The sequence below is a fragment of the Petaurus breviceps genome, unplaced genomic scaffold, assembly GCF_028583685.1.
Source record: "Petaurus breviceps papuanus isolate PSGF00001 unplaced genomic scaffold, PetGlider_PUasm1.0 181, whole genome shotgun sequence".
Taxonomy (NCBI): Eukaryota; Metazoa; Chordata; class Mammalia; order Diprotodontia; family Petauridae; genus Petaurus; species Petaurus breviceps.
Window position 1 is genome coordinate 13,750,643 of NW_027185784.1, and position 17,870 is coordinate 13,768,512.

General features: G+C 39.0%; 1 long non-coding RNA gene across 1 annotated transcript in view; it reads right to left on the reverse strand.

The window, feature by feature from the left end:
* Positions 1-330: 330 nt before the first annotated feature.
* The window catches only part of LOC138160609 (uncharacterized), a 76,015-nt gene continuing 58,475 nt past the window's right edge, over positions 331-17,870 (reverse strand). Inside the window, exons 2-5 of the long non-coding RNA XR_011168173.1 lie at positions 6,841-6,953; positions 4,803-4,920; positions 2,304-2,470; positions 331-2,009 (exon numbers count right to left, since the gene is read on the reverse strand). This is a non-coding gene — a long non-coding RNA (uncharacterized lncRNA). The remainder of the gene's footprint in view (positions 2,010-2,303; positions 2,471-4,802; positions 4,921-6,840; positions 6,954-17,870) is intronic.

Below are 17,870 nucleotides of genomic sequence, written 5' to 3' on the forward strand. Positions count from 1 at the left end.
ACACCCCCCCCCCCCTTAACAGAATGATACACTGAGATAACAGAGAAAAGTTTCCATTACTTAGTATCACAGGCAAGGCTGGGAATGAGCCATGTGAGACCCAATTCCTCTTCTTGTGTGCTGCAGTGACACTAAGCCGCGTGAGGCCGGCCCCATTCTCCTTTCTATGTGCTGCAACTGATAATGCTTCTAGACAATATTCAGGATCTGCCTTTTTCAGGGGGAAAAACGTATGTGTATATACATACAGACATTATATATATAATCCTGGTTATTTTCATCAGAGTTTCAGAACCCTTATAACCTTGAATTATGATAGCTATTCATCCTTCCACTTCTCTGTGTATTCTCTGGAGATCAAGTTACTATCAATGATAATCCAATAATAGTCATAAAAAATAATGCAATCATATTAGTAGAGGCATCGATGGGTTGCTATTGTGTTGATGGAGTACTGAGGAACAGTAAGACCCTCTAAAGTAAGGGGAAAGAGAGGAAATTAGTACCTACTATGCTAAGCACTTTTATACCTCATCTTTACAACAACCCTGGGAAGTAGGTGCTATTATGATCCCTATTTTACAGATGAGGAAACTGAGGCAGGCAATAGTTAAGTGACTTGCCCACAGATCACACAGCTAGTGTCTAAGGTTGGATTTGAACTTGAATTTTCCCAATTACAAACCCCTGGTGCACTATCCACTGTATCCTCAGCTGCCTCTAGGCAAAAGCAGAATTTTAAAAACTGTTCCAGTGGGACCCAGGGTCCTAGCTTCTTCGGATTCCAAAGACTGTTTCACATATGAACGTAAGTGGAGGAAGGTTTTAGTTGTCCTGCAAAATTACTTGTGTGAGAGTGCTATTTCTGAACCCAGTTTTCTTTCCTTCCTTGTACTGTAGCTCCAAATAATGCTCTTGTCTTCATCTTGACACAGGTTCATTTGTTCCCAAAGGGCAACAAGTACTACACTAGGAATAGTGCAAGTGTAGCCATTATAGGGGGAAGTATATTGAAATTTATTTTAACCTGACCCAGATACAGAACTACATGAAAAGGAAAGAGAGAGATGTCATTTAAAATCTCCACATTTTGTTACCTTAACATCTACTAACTTATTGCTTGTTGGCACTTAATACTCCATCTTAGGATGCATGGATTGTTGGTTACAGATTGCTATGAATTTAGATTTATTCAAATTTACCTTATATGTCATTAAAACCTTAATTCTTACTCTTGGTGAAACATGCTACCCACCCCTTGATGGACTCAGGATACGAGTTGAGACATTTTTTTTAACATGGCCAATGTGGTATTGTTACAAGATTCTTGTTTTTCTTTCTTTTTCAAAATGGGAAAGGAGATTGAAATTGAAATAAAAAATAAATAAAATTTAATTTAAATAAAGAAAAAGTAGATGCTTTCTAAAGTTCTTATCTGTTGATCAAAAATATTTCATTTCATCATTTCAAAAAGTTTGCATACCTCTACTCTAAAGGATAAGTGACTCCTATGTTGCCCCAAGGGATAAGACCTGATGATTTAAAAATGTGTTCAATCCCAATTTTTTCTGTGATACACTTTTAGGAAGCAGGTGCCATACTAATTATAGGAAGGAAGATGTGAATGCTCAGCAAGACATTTTCTATTATTACATTTTCATAAAAACAAAAGAGAAAATGTCTTAAAAGCACTCAATTCAACTTCCAGATCCCTGAGCTATCCATTCTGTGTCAAACTATGGTCCCCTACATAGAAAATGCCACCAGAGATCTGAGAGAACATGGGTTTAGCCATGGGTTTAATACAAGACTAAGTATGTGTACCCCCGCCCCCTGCTGCCAAGTCTTGAATCTCCAAGTGCATCTTTAAAAAAAATAGAAAACCATCAATACACTTTTAAAGTTTGGTGCTTAATGAGGGCTCCATCAGAATAGTCTGCCAGGCTTAATTTCTCCTCTGGAAGTTCCAAGAGTTTGGGGATGGTTGTGATGAACATAGTTTGGGCACTCTGAAAAAGAAAAGAATCATGGCTCCTGTCTTCAGGTAGGGAATTTCCATACCAAATGCTCTTCCCCAAGGAGTCCCCAAGAAGGTTTTGAGTATGTGAGAAATATATATGGGAAACTTGATATGGGAATATATGTATAGGATGGAATATACGGGAATATATATGGGAAAATTATACTTTCCAAAATGGCAACAAGTTCTATAATTAATAGTACAACTGATTCTGAGGATATAGACTTGCATAGTGACCCAGCATAGAATATAAATATAAACTTACGTTAAGGCTTGTGCCCACCTGGATGTGTGCTCCTTTGGATTTCTCCATCATGCACTGAGTACTTTCTCTCCACCCTTCCCCTTTTCATCTTCCTTTTGTCAATTGTCTTCACCAATAGATTGTAAGCTCCTTGAGGTCAGGGACTTTCTTTTTGATATTTATATCCCCAGTGATCAGCACAGTTCCTGGCATATAGTAGTAATTAATAAATGTTTATCAATTGACTATTCTCCTAGCCCCAGAAGTATTTGGGTTCACATAGGCCAGGTCTGATCCTGGGATCATAACCTGGAAGGGTTGGTTTCTTTGGCTCTTTGTCCTCACTCGAGGGCAAAATTTCTTGAATAAAGTTTAGGCATAGCTTATGTGTAAGTTTCCTCAGATGTGGGTAATGGGATCCTAGAGTTAGAGTTGGAAGTGGCTTTACAATCCATTGAGTTCAAACCCTTTATCTTAGAGGTGAGAAAACTGAGTTATGAAGAGATTAAATGGCTGTCACAGAGTCATAGCTATTACACGGCTGAGGCAAAATCTGAACCCAGATCTTGCTGACTCCAAGTTCAGTGCTTTATCCTCTGCTCCCACATATAGGTATTGGGTTATTTTACCCACCATAGAAAATGAATAAAACACAAGGGACTCAAAGGAAATCATGCACAAATATAGAAATATAAAGCACCTCTTGGCAAACATTCTTTTCCTGGGACAGATGAGCAGTACTCTCCTTTGACCCCAGACCTGCACCATTCCAGCAACCCACAGCAACAGAAGGATTGTCAAGGTCAGGCCTCTCTCTCTACCATGGCATGACTTTAGTCCTTCAGCTGTTAAGGATCCTCTTTTCTTTTCTCAGTAGTATGTTGTTAAGACAAACTTCTCCCTTTAGGAAGGTCAAACTTGCATAGAAAGTCAATTCTCAGAACTCTAATCTCTTGCCCATGCTCAGAAAAGCAAAAAAGAAGGGCAGAAGAAGCTGGCTAGGGACTAAATGGAGGGTCAGAAACTCTCCAATTGATCAGCTATGTGTTCCTCCTGTAAGGACTTTTTTTTTTTGCTCCTGAGGGAGGGAAGGAAGAAATTCCCTTCATCCCTGCCTTCTTCCATTCCAGGCTAGAAGTTCAAGGCACTTTGGAATATTGAGAAAAGAAAGCATGAGCCATCTTGCATTTTATTTTTATAAACCACAAAGGAGGGGGCTCTCAGACAGCAGTCTATCGCTTTGAACCTGAGGCAACAAGTCTCTGTAGTCCAAACAGTAAGGCTCCAGTAGATAGAGAGCAAGCCTTCCCCTGATCAACTCCCTCTGCACTACAAGTATGAAAGTCAGTTCTTGAATTCTACAGTTAGTTAGTTATTTTATTTGAATTTAGCTCCTTGAAAAGTCTAATTGTCTTTTGACTTTCTTTGTATCTCCAGTTCTTAGTATGGTGCCTGATCTATAGAAGGAGCTTAACCAACGTTTGATTGATTGACTGGATTGTGAACTAGAATTTGAGAAAACAGCACAAATGTGCTGGATTCTAAACAAGTTGTCTGACCTTGGTGCTACACTTTTTTTCCCAGCTATACAGTGAGGAGGAAGAATGATATTAACCTACCTCTGAGAGATGTTTTGAGAAATAACTGAGTTTGAAAAGAAGATTTTTCTATTGTGTCATATAAGATTCAGATGATATAGAGAACTGAATAGAGAATGTATTTTGTTGGTAAACGGGGGAAAAAGAAACCTAAAACATCTGTTTGAAAAAGAATTTTTGGTTTTTTTAAATTTTTTTCTTCTTAAACTACAAAGACTGCTTTCATTTTTTCTTAAACTGGTAAGGATTATTGTTGATACTAAAATTAATATTCAGTCTTTCATCAAGCATTTTTAAAGAACCTATTTTGTACAAAGTGCTGTGCTTGTCCCTAGTGGAGGTACAAAGAAAATGAACACATATACCCTGCCCTCATGAAGTTTGTAATCTACAGAGAACATATGACACATAGATATACAAAAATTGTGATTATTTCAATAAGTATAATTCAAAATAACATATAAAAAGAATATAAGACAAATTACTAGGCAAGATCAGAGGAAGGAAAGATTATTTCTAATGGGGTAGAAAGTCAGGGGGAAAGAGGGGGAAAGTCAGGTGGACATATCTGACAGACAGTTGGAAATTTGGACTGGAGTTCTGGGGAGGAATTGGGGAGAAAGGTAGGTTTAGGAGTTCATCTACATGGTGGTGATAATTGATACCACAGGAGTGAATGAAGCAACTAAAGGAGAAGGCAAAGGAAAAGAAGAGAAAGGGGCTAAGAACAACTCTCTAACTGGACCTTATTAACAAGGCAATCATATATATAGGTCTATGTTTTTCTTCATATTCTTATACTTGAATTAATGCTATAGTGTTAACTACTTACCAATAGTAAATTCCTAATTATCCGATAATGGAAGGGATGGGTAATTCAAAATAGCAGAAAAAGCAAACATATTTTAAAAATATATATATATATATATATATTCCTTACCATTGATCATTATGGAGACAATTCTTGACACATCTGTCTTTTCAAACATATGAGGCCTATGAATCAGAATCACCACTTAGAAGTGCCATCTTTGAATAAAAAGACCAAAATCTTCCAGCTAATGATGGGAGTAAGGAGGAAGGGAGGGAGGAGAGAAGAGACTGTCAGCACACCAAGGAAGCCTCTTAAAATGTCAGATTGGTCTGGTTCAACATGCTTTGATGGGTTGGTTTTGTTTTGGTTCTTTTGTGGGTGAAGGAGGTATAGGGTGAATGGTAACAAGAGTAACCATTTTCTGAATTAAACTAACCATTAGCTTTTTTTTGAACCCTGGAATCATACATATTTCCCTGATGCCAGAGTAACAAGGAGTTTAAGGAAAAGGAGAAAATTGTGCTTACTTTCTATTGCTTTAGACTTACATAATTGTTTTTTTAGTGTTTGGGTGCATACAGTAGACACTTAATGTATGTTGGAATCAGTTGACTGTGCTCAGTTGCATAAACAAATACACAGGCAGGTTAATTGACACTTGATAAAAACCTGAAAGTCAGAAGACCTGAGTTTGAGTCATGGTTCTAGCACTTACTAGCTTCCTGACCTTAGGTGAGTTCCATTGCTCTCCTGAGACGCCATTTTCTCATCTACAAAATAACAGAGTTCATCTGGTTGAAATGTACAATCTGTAACAGTCTATGATTCTGTGAATTTAAGCAGAACCAAGAGAGGTTTACTTGCCAAAATCTCTAGCTCCCTTCCACTTTTCTCATGAGCAATGTGGTCCTTTGTATTCGAAGAAGACCCTGCTAATGGTGATTATTATCTGTCAGACTAGACCAGAAAAAAAGGCAGACATGGGATGAATCTTTGCTTTTGCACTGAATTATGGGAAGATTATGTTTTGATTTCTTGATGTATTACTTTCTGGATTACCATATTGACATTTTTAACAGCAGGGAACCAACCTTAGCAAACAGTTTCAAATGCTAATGGCAATAATCATTTTTCTTGCCAATTTTTTCAAAACATACCTGGGCTATTAACAAGAAGGTCACAGAGACTGCAGGATTTGGAGCTAGTAGAGACCTCAGAGATCATCTAATCCATCTAGTTCCTTTTATAATGAAGGAAACGGAAACCCAGAAATACTGAGTGATTTGCCCAAAGTCATCTAGGCAATAAGTAGCAGAGTCAGGATTTGAACCTAGACCCTTGTACTCCAACATTACAAGTCTTTCCACTGTACCACACTGTCTCACCCAGGTGGCAGACTCATATTCATTGCTCCTCAAAGGAATTTAGTACCTTGAAGGAAACCAGAAGTCCACTCCCCCAACCCCGCCCACGGAAAACACACACACACACACACACACACACACACACACACACACACACGGCGTGCAGATGTACATGTGCAAATCTGGAACATTCTTTCTGGGATAAATACTTCCAGCAACCATCCTTGACCCCATTTGCCAATTCCAGTATTACTAATTGCTTTTGAAATCACCTCCATCACTGAGATTTCTTTCTTTGAAGCAGCTGCTAGATGGGGAAGGCCTATGACAGACTTGAAGTTATTCTTTGGATACCAGTTGAATCAGAAAGGTCAGGAAGAGCTGACATGGGGAATTTCTTTGAACCTATATATCTTATGAAAAAGAGTCTGGTTTTCGGAGGGGCACTGATGGTTCCTTGGGATGCTTATAATTGACCAGTTAAGTGGGTGCTTTCATAAACACCAGGAGCTCTCAAATACATAGGGTAACTAAAATCTACATGCAATTTGGAGAAATAAGCAAAGGGCAGGTCACTTAAGGATGGTCTCAAGAATCCTGCCAGCTGCCAGGGAGAGGCTGTCAAATAAAGGTGAGATGCTCACAGGTGTAAGCAGTCAGCAAAACTCACCTGCTCACATCCAGGTGGATGGATGGAGCAGTGACTGCCTCTTTTTTGCCTGTCCCCACTGGTCACAGCTTGGAGGCAGGGCAAAGATACTCCTCCTGCAGAGGAAGGGTTTGGCTTCTCCAAGACTTACCTTGGCATTCCTTGATGTCTTGGGGAAGCAGATGACCCCAACTGAGCGAGACAGTCAGCAGAACAGCAGCCCTTGATGCTGCACTGGGAAATTTCCATTCTTTGCTTGCAGCCCTGAAAAGAAAAAAAAAATCTAAAGAGCTTGGTAGCTCGGAAATTTCCATCATGGAAAATTTTAATATATTCTTTAGCTCTAAACTCTGCTGGTTTACAGGGACCCTTCTCTTCCCTTTTGGTAATTTCCTTGTTTAAAAATTATTGTGAAAGTGGCAAAGCTACAAATATGATCCTTTGAGACTAAGGAAGATGATGTGATGGAGAGAGAAAGGTACAGTGTCAGTCTAGTACTGATATCCACCTTTGTCTACCAAAGCCCTAGAAATGTAAATAGCTACCAGACCCACTGTTTGGGAACCCTTCCAAAAGAAAGAAGTATCTTCTCTTGGAGCACAAGTAGCAGATGGATGGATGGATGGGTGCAGCTTTGGAGCATGACACAGTGAATGAACTCTGCTGTTGGAGAAAACAGTCCCAGGCAGACCCTATAGAGTTCCTCAACTTCATGAGACCAGATTGTCTTGAACTGAAAATCCCATCCAGGGCTAGCAGCAAGTGAGCTCCTGTGTTTATTGTCTGTACTTCCAGCAGGTGAGTCAAAATAGGGGTTCTTAACCTTTTTTGAATCACAGACCCCTTGGGCAGTCTGGTAAAGCCTATAGACCCCTTCTTAGGATAATGCTTTAAATACATGAAATACATTGGATTACAAAGGAAACCAAAATAAAAACAAGTTCACAGACCTCAAAATAAGAACCCCAGTTCTAAGAGGAGGTATTCTGTCCAGACTGGATGAGATAATAGGTGCCTTAGTGAACTGTGAAGGCAGAAATCTGGTACCAAATGGCTGCCTGACTCCACCCAGGTGGAAGCTAGTGGATGACCTCAAAAAAAAAAATAATGCCATGACAGAGATATCCTCAATTCCTACTGCATACTATATTGTTCCAAATATAAGCTGGCTCTTACTCTTAGTCAACATTTTGGTGTCTTCACATACATTTATTTCAAGGGATGGGTGTAAGAATGTGGCCATGGAGGGGATGAGAGAGGAAGGAGTTAAAGACTTGGTATCTGCCTTGTTCAGAGAATCAAATGAGACAATGTTTGTAAAACTCTCTCCCAACTTTAAAGCACAAGGTAACCGTTGTTGTTAGAATTGCTAATAAGAATAAATTACTTTCTACTTGGTCTAAAATATTATAAGCATTTTTATTCTTATAAAAAAAATAGAGGGGGAAGGGAATCTTCCTGGTTTCCAAGGGCTTCTGTCCTGATTAACCCACGTGTTGCCTCTACCACCGAATCAGGGTGAAACAAAAGCTGCCCAAACCTGTTATCACTGTGTACTAGCAGCTTGGCTCTGGCTCTGACCTCCAAGGTCATGCCTAGGAAGCTTGACCTGATCAGTAATGTTCGTGCTGCCTGCAGAGATATTTTAAGCATCATTTGTCCTCTTCTTTTTGCATTCAGTAAATGCTTTGACTGGATTATTATCAATTTTCAAATAAAAATCCTCAGCATGGCACAGTGGGGGAGGGGAAAACGATGGAAGTAAAGAAAATGTGGCATTGTCCTACTGGACTGTGACAAGCATAAAGTCAATCTTTTTGTAAAATGAAAAAGAATAAAAAGGAAAGATATTAGGAGTTTACAAGCAGCCCACCATCAGGCGTTTGTTGAATAACTTAGGCCAACATATATTAGATGAAGCCTTTCCTTTCAAAGTCTTTGGTTGGAAATGTTGCTATGGGCCACAGAAATATAGAACTGAAGTGAGCTACCTAATGATTTAGGTAAAATGAGTTGTTGTGTTATAGTTTGGAGTGAACCATTAAATCTCTCTGGTTACCTCAGTTTCCTCATTTATAAAGTCATTGGTTTAGATTAGCTCATGGTTCATGCCCTTTTTTTCCATCATGGATCCCTCAGGCATCTGGTGAAGCCTATGGACCCCCTTTCAGAATAATGTTTTTAAAGGCATGAAATTAGGTACATAGGATTACAAAGAAAATAATTAGATTGAAACATAGTTGTCAAAAAAAATATTTTTTAAAAGTTCAAAGACCCCCAGTGAAGATCCCCTAGACTGAAAGATAGTTAAAGTCTCTTAAATTCTGTGAATCTGCAGGTCCTAGACAGCAAATATTCATCTTTGAAATCCATTTGTGGAGCTAAGTCTCAAACTGCTCACATTCAGGAAGAGGAATTCATTTGACTGGTGGGAATAGTTGATATTTATATCACCTTTTAAATAAATTATTTAATGTGATTCTTACTGAAATCTTGGGAAGTAGATTTTTGTTATTGTTGTTTTTGGGACATGGGGGTAGAAACATAGACACTCCCGGTACTACGGATCTGCCTTTGATCAGTCACTTACATCTTACAAAGAGACCTGAGACAGGAAAATCTAAGTGATCTCCTTAACATCTAGTGTTTGCCAGAGACAGCCCTTGAACCCAGGTCTAACATTCTGTGTACTAAACCATACTGCCACTGTCCTAAGGCAACTCAGCTGTCACTTTCTCACGGTCAACACAGCTAGTGTTTGCCAGAGGCAGGCCCTGAACAAGATCTTTGTGACCCCAGAGCCCACAGTCTGTTTGCTAAGCCATAGTCCTAACGCAATTTAGCTCCTTACCAATTAAAAGAATGTAATAACCTTAGGGATTTTAGTCATTTTCCAGTCCAGAGAACTTATTTTGTAGATATGGAAAATAAGGCATGGAAAAGTTAAATGACTCACCTGAGATGACAAAGCAAATTAATGGCAAAGCTAGATTAGAACCCAAGTCTCCTGATTCCTAACCTAGTAGTCTTATCTACGCCACACTTCTTCTATAATACCCCTAGAATCATATTATACTTTCCTTAAACTTGATCCCAGAGTATCTTAGAGTTTAAGGAAAAGGAAAGTCATTTTGCTCATTTTCTATTGCTTTTTTGTTATGTTGTGTTGATTTAGTCATGTCCTATTCTTTGTGACCCCATTTGGGGGTAGACTTTCAAAATTATCTTTTTTATTGTTTCTGTGTATACAGTAGGCTCTTAATGTATGTTGAGTTGACTGCTCATTTGCATAAATAGATAAGGAGGCAAGTAATAGACGCCTGATAATTTAGGGGTTGATTATATTCTCAGTAGATTATTTAGGCTCCTGGCTTCTTATAAGAGTCTATCTCCTCCCCCTACCACCCCACCCCCGGCCCCATTCATTATCAGTTCCTGGAGCAAGGGGAAGCTCCAGTTAATCTTGCTATTTGTTAGCATCTTTGGTAGCAAAGGAAATCAAAACTGGGCAGATGAGACTTGGACTAATACATGTATCTTGAATTTATACAGTGTTCTAAGGTTTACTTTCTTTACATCAGCTTCATGAGCTTAGGACCTGCATTAGTACAGATTGAAAGTGAGAGAGAGGTTAAGTGACTTGCTTATTGGTCACAAAGCTAGGAGGTATCAGAAAGGAAATTCAAATACAGATCCTCTGACTCCAAGTCCAGACTATTTTCTGTTATTCCACTCTTCCCATCATCATCTCTAGGTGTATGCTTCTTATTGTCCAGTGGTTTTTCAGTTGTGTCTGACTCTCCATCAATCCATTTGGGGTTTTCTTAGAAAGGATGCTGGAGTGGTTTGCCACTTTCTTCTCCACTTCATTTTACAGATAAGGAAACTGAGGCAAACTGGGTTCAGTGACTTGCCCAGGATAGTCATTGTTATTTGTCCTTCATTCTTGAAGAGGACCATGACATCAGGAAGATGATGCCATGAATTGCAAGTGAATTGGATATAAGTGAGGAAGGACTGTGCAAAGTCACCAACTTCACTTTCTCCTCAGGAACCATCTGCATCCAGTGGCAAGATATAGATCAGGACAGGTGGAGGTGGCCCCCTGCCCAGGGTCACACACACAGTTTCTGAGGCTATATTTGAACTCAGAAAGAGGAGTCTTCCTGACTCCAGGTACTCTATCTGCTATGTCATCTAGCTGCCCTAGGTGTATACCAGTTTGGTACAAATCTTACTATGATTCCCCACTGCCTTTATGCCCAAACATTCTTATGTAGCTGAAATAGGATTATAAAGAACATCAACCTTGAAAAAGAAAAGAAGTAATTTTTTTAAAAAGGATACTAGGAACCTGAAGGCTACGTAGAAGTGGAACAAAGTAGTCAAGCCAGCTAACTTTGTGACAATGAACCAGTGGTTCATTTTTAGACCAGTGGTTCCCAAGGATGGTCCAAAGGGTTCATACTAAAAATTCTTTAATGGTGTCTTAAGCAGTGAATAACTGTAAAGACTATTATGAGCAGTTTTGGTTGCTTTGGGGATTTACAATATATTTTTGTTGTTGAAAAGGATTAGAGGAACAAAAAAGTGTTGTGGACCATTGATCTAGACTGGAGCATGGATTCTTAATCTTTTTTGGATGCCTTTGGAATTCTGATGAAACCTATGGACTTCTTTAGATAATTTTTTGAATGTATAAAATAGGATTACAAAGGAAATCAAAGGGTAGTGAAAATGAAGGTGTAATTTTTCCCACTCAGTTCAGAGACCCTCTACATGTATCCCCTGAAGGTCCATGGACTTCAGAGCCAGACTCTAGGACCACTGTTCCAGAAAAAATTATGGAATCACTAAGAGCATTTTTAAAATAAATTTATTTATTTTTAGTTTTCAACATTCACTTCCATAAGTTTTAAATTTCTTCCACCTCCCTCCCCCCTCCCCAAGACAGCATGCAATCTGATATAAGCTCTACATATACATTCTTATTAAACATATTTTCACATTAGTCATGTTGTTTAGAAGAATTAGAACGAATGAGAGGAACCATGAGAAAGAAAAGACAAAATAAAATTTAAAAAAGAGAGCAAATAGTATGCTTCAATCTGCTTTCAGACTTCAGACTTCTTTGTCTGGATGTGGATGGCATTTTCCACCATGAGTCTTTTGAAGCTGTTTTAGGTCATTGCATTGCTGAGAAGAGCTAAATCTATAAAAGTCAGTCATCACACAATGTGGCTGTTACTGTGTACAATGTTTTCTGGTTCTGCTCACTTCACTCAGCATCAGTTCATATATGTCTTTCCAGGTTTTTCTGAAGTCTTCCTACTCATCATTTCTTATGACACAATAGTATTCCATTACATTCATATACCACAGCCTGTTCAGCCATTCTCCAGTTGATGGGCATCACCTCAATTTCCAATTCTTGGCCACCACAAAAAGAGCTGCTATAAATATTTTTGTACATGTAGGGCCTTTTCCCATTTTTATGATCTCTTTGGGATACAAACCTAGAAGTGATATTGCTGGGTCAAAGAGGACTAAGAACATTTAAAACCGTTCACTACTTGGCTCCACCCTACATAGCCAGCCTTCCTGTATACATCACTCCTTTTCTAGGATCTCGTCACATTGATGTTCTTACTGTTCTTCACTTTTGACCCTCCATATCCAGTGACCATGCTTTTGTCTAGGCTGTACCCCTGCCTGGAAAGCACTCTCTCCTCACCTTCAGCTTTTAAAATCTGTAGTTTTCTTAACAACTCAGCTCAAATGCCACCTCCTACATGAATCCTTTCTTGCTCTCTCCAGCTGCTGGTGCCTCTCTCCTCTCCTCCCCCCATTACCTTACACTAATTTTCCATGTTCTTATCTGTATCCATGTTGCCTTCCCCAACAGAATGTAAGCTCTTTGAATACAGGAAATGCTTCATTTTTGTATTTGCCTCCCCAGTGCCTATCATAGGGCCTGGAGAGATTAGATATTTAATAAATACTTGTGGATTGTATATTTGTCACCTGTAGTTTGCCCTCACCTCTGAGCTCACACAGTCCCCAGGACCTGACCCCTGGGGGTCAAATTGTATTTCCAGGCCTCTCCCTCCACCTTCAAAACAAGAGTAGGTATAGTTTGCTATACCTACAGTTTCCCTATATGTGAGTACCAAGATCCTCTGCCATCAAGGTATTCAATGTACAAAATGGGTATTAGATATGAGACAGCTTCTTATTTCTTCTACCACAGAAAATGAATAAGATACAAAGGACAGATAGGCATGTATAAACAAATACAGGAAACATAAAACACTCCAATAGCCCATTATACTCATTAAACTCTCCAGGGAGGTAAAGATACTTTATACTGAACACATACCCCCATTCACCTGGGACCTGCTTCATCTGAGAAACTCACAGCAATCTCATGGAGAGGGCAGCAGGAGCAGATCTCCAGACCCCTCACCACAGGACTTTAGTCCCCCCGCTGTCGGCTCTCATCTCCTTTTCTGGTAAAGGTGTCTGATTCCCAATTCAGGAGTTGTAGAAGGAATTCAGATTTGCCAGTAAGGTAACTTGCAGTCTGGAAAAATCTCTTCTCAAGATCAACATTCACTGACTAGTGCTCAGAACAGGAAACAGAAAAACAGGGTCCAGAAACCATCCTCCCAGATACAGTGCAAATCTATGTCTCCCACTGCTATGTGCTTCTGCTGTAAATCACTATTGTTGCTATGGATAGGGATGAGGAAGAAAGAAAAGCCTTCTGCAACCCCCATGCCCCAGCCCAATTTGCTGTATTTTGGTCTGGAAATGAAGGGAGAGAAGTGCAAAAGAGGTGACTCGTTTTTATAGATTACAAGGAGGATGGTTTCTCTAATGGTTTCTCTTCATTCTTCCTCAGTCAGCTAATAAGCAGGCTGAAGCCTCAGTCACTGGGACCAATCCAAAGACTTCCTTTCGTTCTCTTGTCAAGGAGATTCAACATATGGCTAGTCTGTGAGGGGGTGCCCCTTCTATTTTTCTTTGTTGTTTAAATTAAATTTTATTTCATTTTCTTGAAGATTTGCTTTCTTTCCTCACTTCTCCCCACCCCTTATTGTGAAAGAAAACAAATAAAAACCTGTTACAAACAAGTATACAGTCAAGCAAAACATGGGCCATGTCCAAAAGAAAAATCTTTCAGTCTGGACCCTGAATCCATCCCCTCTCTATCAGGAAGTATGCCCTTCTGACAAAGGTCCTATAATCTCATGAAGTTGACTCTGGAGAACTCACTAAATTGATTATGGCTTTCCCTAATTAGCCCCCGAATTACATGTGTATGTAAGTCTCAAGTTATTTACATATATGTATAATACATGCACATACACATATGTGTATAATATACATGTGTGTATATAAAAACCATATTCATGCTGTATGTATTTTTATATGCACTTGTCTCCCATTACAATGTGAGTTCATTGCAAGATCCTTTTCACCCTTTAGCACTTATATTCCTAGCATTTAGCATAGTGCCTGGCACATGGTAAGCCCTTAATAAATACTTGTTGGTTTATTGATTAATTGATTGATTTTAACACAGTTGGTGAGCTACTTCCCCCATCTCTCTCCCTTCCCAGTCCACTGCCCCAATAGTTCCCATCTGACAGCCATCCCAAAGGCAATCCTCGATTCCCTATTGGCTCTGCTTCTTTGCCATTACAGCCAATAATATAGGATTACCAAAAGCTATAATAAGCTCCTAGATGCACTCATGTCTAAAAAATTGAACAACCTCTCCTGTCCCCTTAGAAATAGGCCTTTCAAGAAAGCTGGAGCCATTTCAGTAAGCAGTTTCAGAAAGATTATAGAATCATAGAATTTTCGAGCTGGAAGAGATCATTTAATCCAATCCCTTCGTTTTAACAAATAGCAAAACTGAAACCAGAGCCTCAGCTTCCTGACTCTGTCCAATCCTAAGTGTCTCTAAACTGCACTGTCATTATTCTATGCTGATAAACACCACATTGCAAGCTTTAACAATTTCATAAAGCTTCATTTAAATACTGTATGTACCATCAGCTTGTTGCAGCTGCCTTTTCAGGAGCAGTGCATCAAGTCCAGGCAAAGATTATTATAAACCTGAGAAAAATGAAGTCTAAGAAACAGGTGCATTCATCAAATGAAAAGCAGAAGATTATGTTAATGTTGCATTCAGGTGGCAAATTTAAAGTCGCTAAAATCAGAGGTATAAAAAGATTTTCAAATCAAAGTGAACTAACTCCCTCCTTGGGGGGGTATTTGGTGTATTAAATGTGTGAGTCTGCAACACCCTATAGGGGGAACAGCAGTGGTCTTGGACACGTCCTCATGTTTGCAATCCATGTTCCTTTTCCAATTTCTTGGCTCCCTTAAAGAAAAGAAAGGCCTGGAAGGAAACAGTTATGGATATAAGCACTCTTTTATAGTGGGAACCTGGCAACGATTTCACAAGCAGAACAGTAAGTTCTGTTGGAGGAGGAAGGGTATCTTAATGGAGATTTTATAAATTTCTGGGAATGTACTCCCACGTTTGGGGTGGATAATAAGATGTCACATTAATAGTAATAATAGCTAACATTTGTATGGCCCCTATTATTACTGGGCACTGTGTTAAGAAAGAGCTTTGCAAATGTTATCTCATTGGATCCTCACAACCCTGGGAGGTAGATATTATGATCCCCATTTTATAGTTGAGATGGGCAAAGATTAAGTCACTTGCCCAGGGTTGGCTCATACAGCAAGTAAATGTCTGAATCTGGATTTGAACTCAGGTCTTCCAGCCTTTAGGCCTAGTGCTCTATCTGTTATGCCACCTAGCAGAAGACCCTTCACAATTTACAAAGCGCTTTATGGTTTTAAAGGTGCTTTTATCAAAATGACCTTGTGAGGTAGATAGTACAAATGTTACCCTGCCTATTTTACAGGTTAGGAAGTTGAGACTCAGCAAGATGGAGTGACTGATCTACAGCCACACAGCTAATTAAATGGCAGACAGGGGTGAGATTCAAACCCAGGTCCTCTGTTCTTGATGTTGGTGGTATTGATCCTTTATTTTCAAGAGGACAGATGACCAGGTCCTCTAACACCAAATCCAGTGCTCTCCTAATTATACACTATACCACAGTTGCCTCTGTCAACCCCATGAGGTTGATAATACAATTATTAGTCCCACTTTACAGATGAGAAAACAGGTTCAGAGCATTTGAATGACATGTCTAAATTGGTATGAATAGTAAGTGGCAAAATCAGAACTGAATGAAGATCAGACACTCAAAGTTCAAATCTAGTACATTTATCACTATATTAAGATGGACCAATTCCCTCCTGCCTTCCCCTCCCCTCACCTGACACTTCAGTTCTTTATTGGAAAATGCAAATCAATCAATATTTCTTATTAACTTATTTTTTTTTATTCTGGTGCAAAATACAGGTTTAGTCTTGTAGAAAGGCCATGCTGACACTCATCAAGTCTCCTGATTCTTTTATCACCTAATAGAAACTCCTAAGATACCATACCACTTAGGAAAAAATAGAACTTTTAGAATTTTGATTAAGAGTCTTAATCAAATGAATATTCATTAGAATGAATGAACCTGTAAGTTGCAGAGGTAAGAGATAAGAAGCATAAGCATTTTTGTAAGGGTTTGCTGGAGCCTGCTCAAACCAGTTCCCAAGAGTCAATGGCTAAATTTTCAGTGTGAACATTTGCATGTCAGAAATCAGCAAATGTTATAAATCAGGGCTTGACTTATTGTTGATTGTTTAGACTTAAGAAAGTGTTGGAGAAAATGTTAATAATACAGGAGGCCTGACTTTACAGAGTTTCCAGAATGTTTTTGGAACATGTCTTCCTTCTGAAATTATTTTGAATTTATTCATCTTTGTACATGTTGTATCCTTCTGATTTAAAGCAAGCTCCTTGACATCAGGACCTTTTAAAAATAATGTTTTCTTTGTATCATCAGTGCTCAGCAAGATGCCTCACATACAGTAAAGGTTAGATGGATTCACAAGCAAATTCTATCAAACATTTAAAGAACAATAAATCCCAGTACTATATAAACAATTTGGGAAAATAGGCAAAGGAGATTCCTTTTATGATACAAATATGGAGCTGATGCCTAAACCAGGAAGAGCTAAAACAGAGAAAGAAAATTATAGACCAATTTCCCTAAAGAGTATTGATGAAAAAATTTTAATTAAAATACTAGCAAGGAGATTTCAACAATATATCGCAAGGATCACACACTATGTCCAGGTGGGATTTATACCAAAAATGCAGGGCTGTTTCAATATTAGGAAAACTATCAGCATAATTGACCATGTCAACAACATATAGTAGAGGTTACATAAATACTTGTTATTGAATTGAATTGAAAACTGTTCTCCCAATTGAATTCAGTAGGTATTCATTAAGTGTCCACTTTTTTCCTAGTGCTAAGCAAGATCCTATGCCCTTCCCCTTATGTCTCGCAGGAAGATATGACTCTCTTTTCAGTCAAAGCCAACTCCATTACCTGTGCCCTTGATGCTTGCCTCCTGTATGTAGGGCCTCACTTGGCAACTTCCAATCCTTTTTCTTAATTTTATCCTCAGTATATAAGCAGATCAAGTCTATAGCCCCTCTTCCACATAATAGTTCTTCCAAGTTCTTGAAGATAATTATCATGCCCCCCCCAAATTTTCTCTTCTTCAGGTTAAACATCCCCAGGTTCTTCAGGAGGTGACAAAAAGAATTGCTACTCAAATCCTGAGCTAATCATGCCTAGCTCAGCCCAAGTGCCATTTTCTAAATGGAGACATTCCCAGTTTCCCCATTCCTGCCGCCCCCTCTGACTCCCCCCCAAAAAAAACCACTCTTGTATTTATGTTGCATATATTGTGTGTATACTCACATGACTACATAATGTCCCTCCTCCCTCCATGTAAATTTCTTTAGGATAGAGATTATGTCATTTCAGTCTTTGAATCCTGCGCACTTGGTGTAGGGCCTGACACCTAGTAGGCACATAAATGCTTATTGCTTGATTAATTGGATTTTCTCAGATAAGTTTTTAATATCCATAGGTCTAGGGTTTCAAGGCCTCCAAAACTGGGCTCCAATCTACCTTTCCAGGCTTATTTCACATTACCCTCAGTCAGGTACTCCTCATT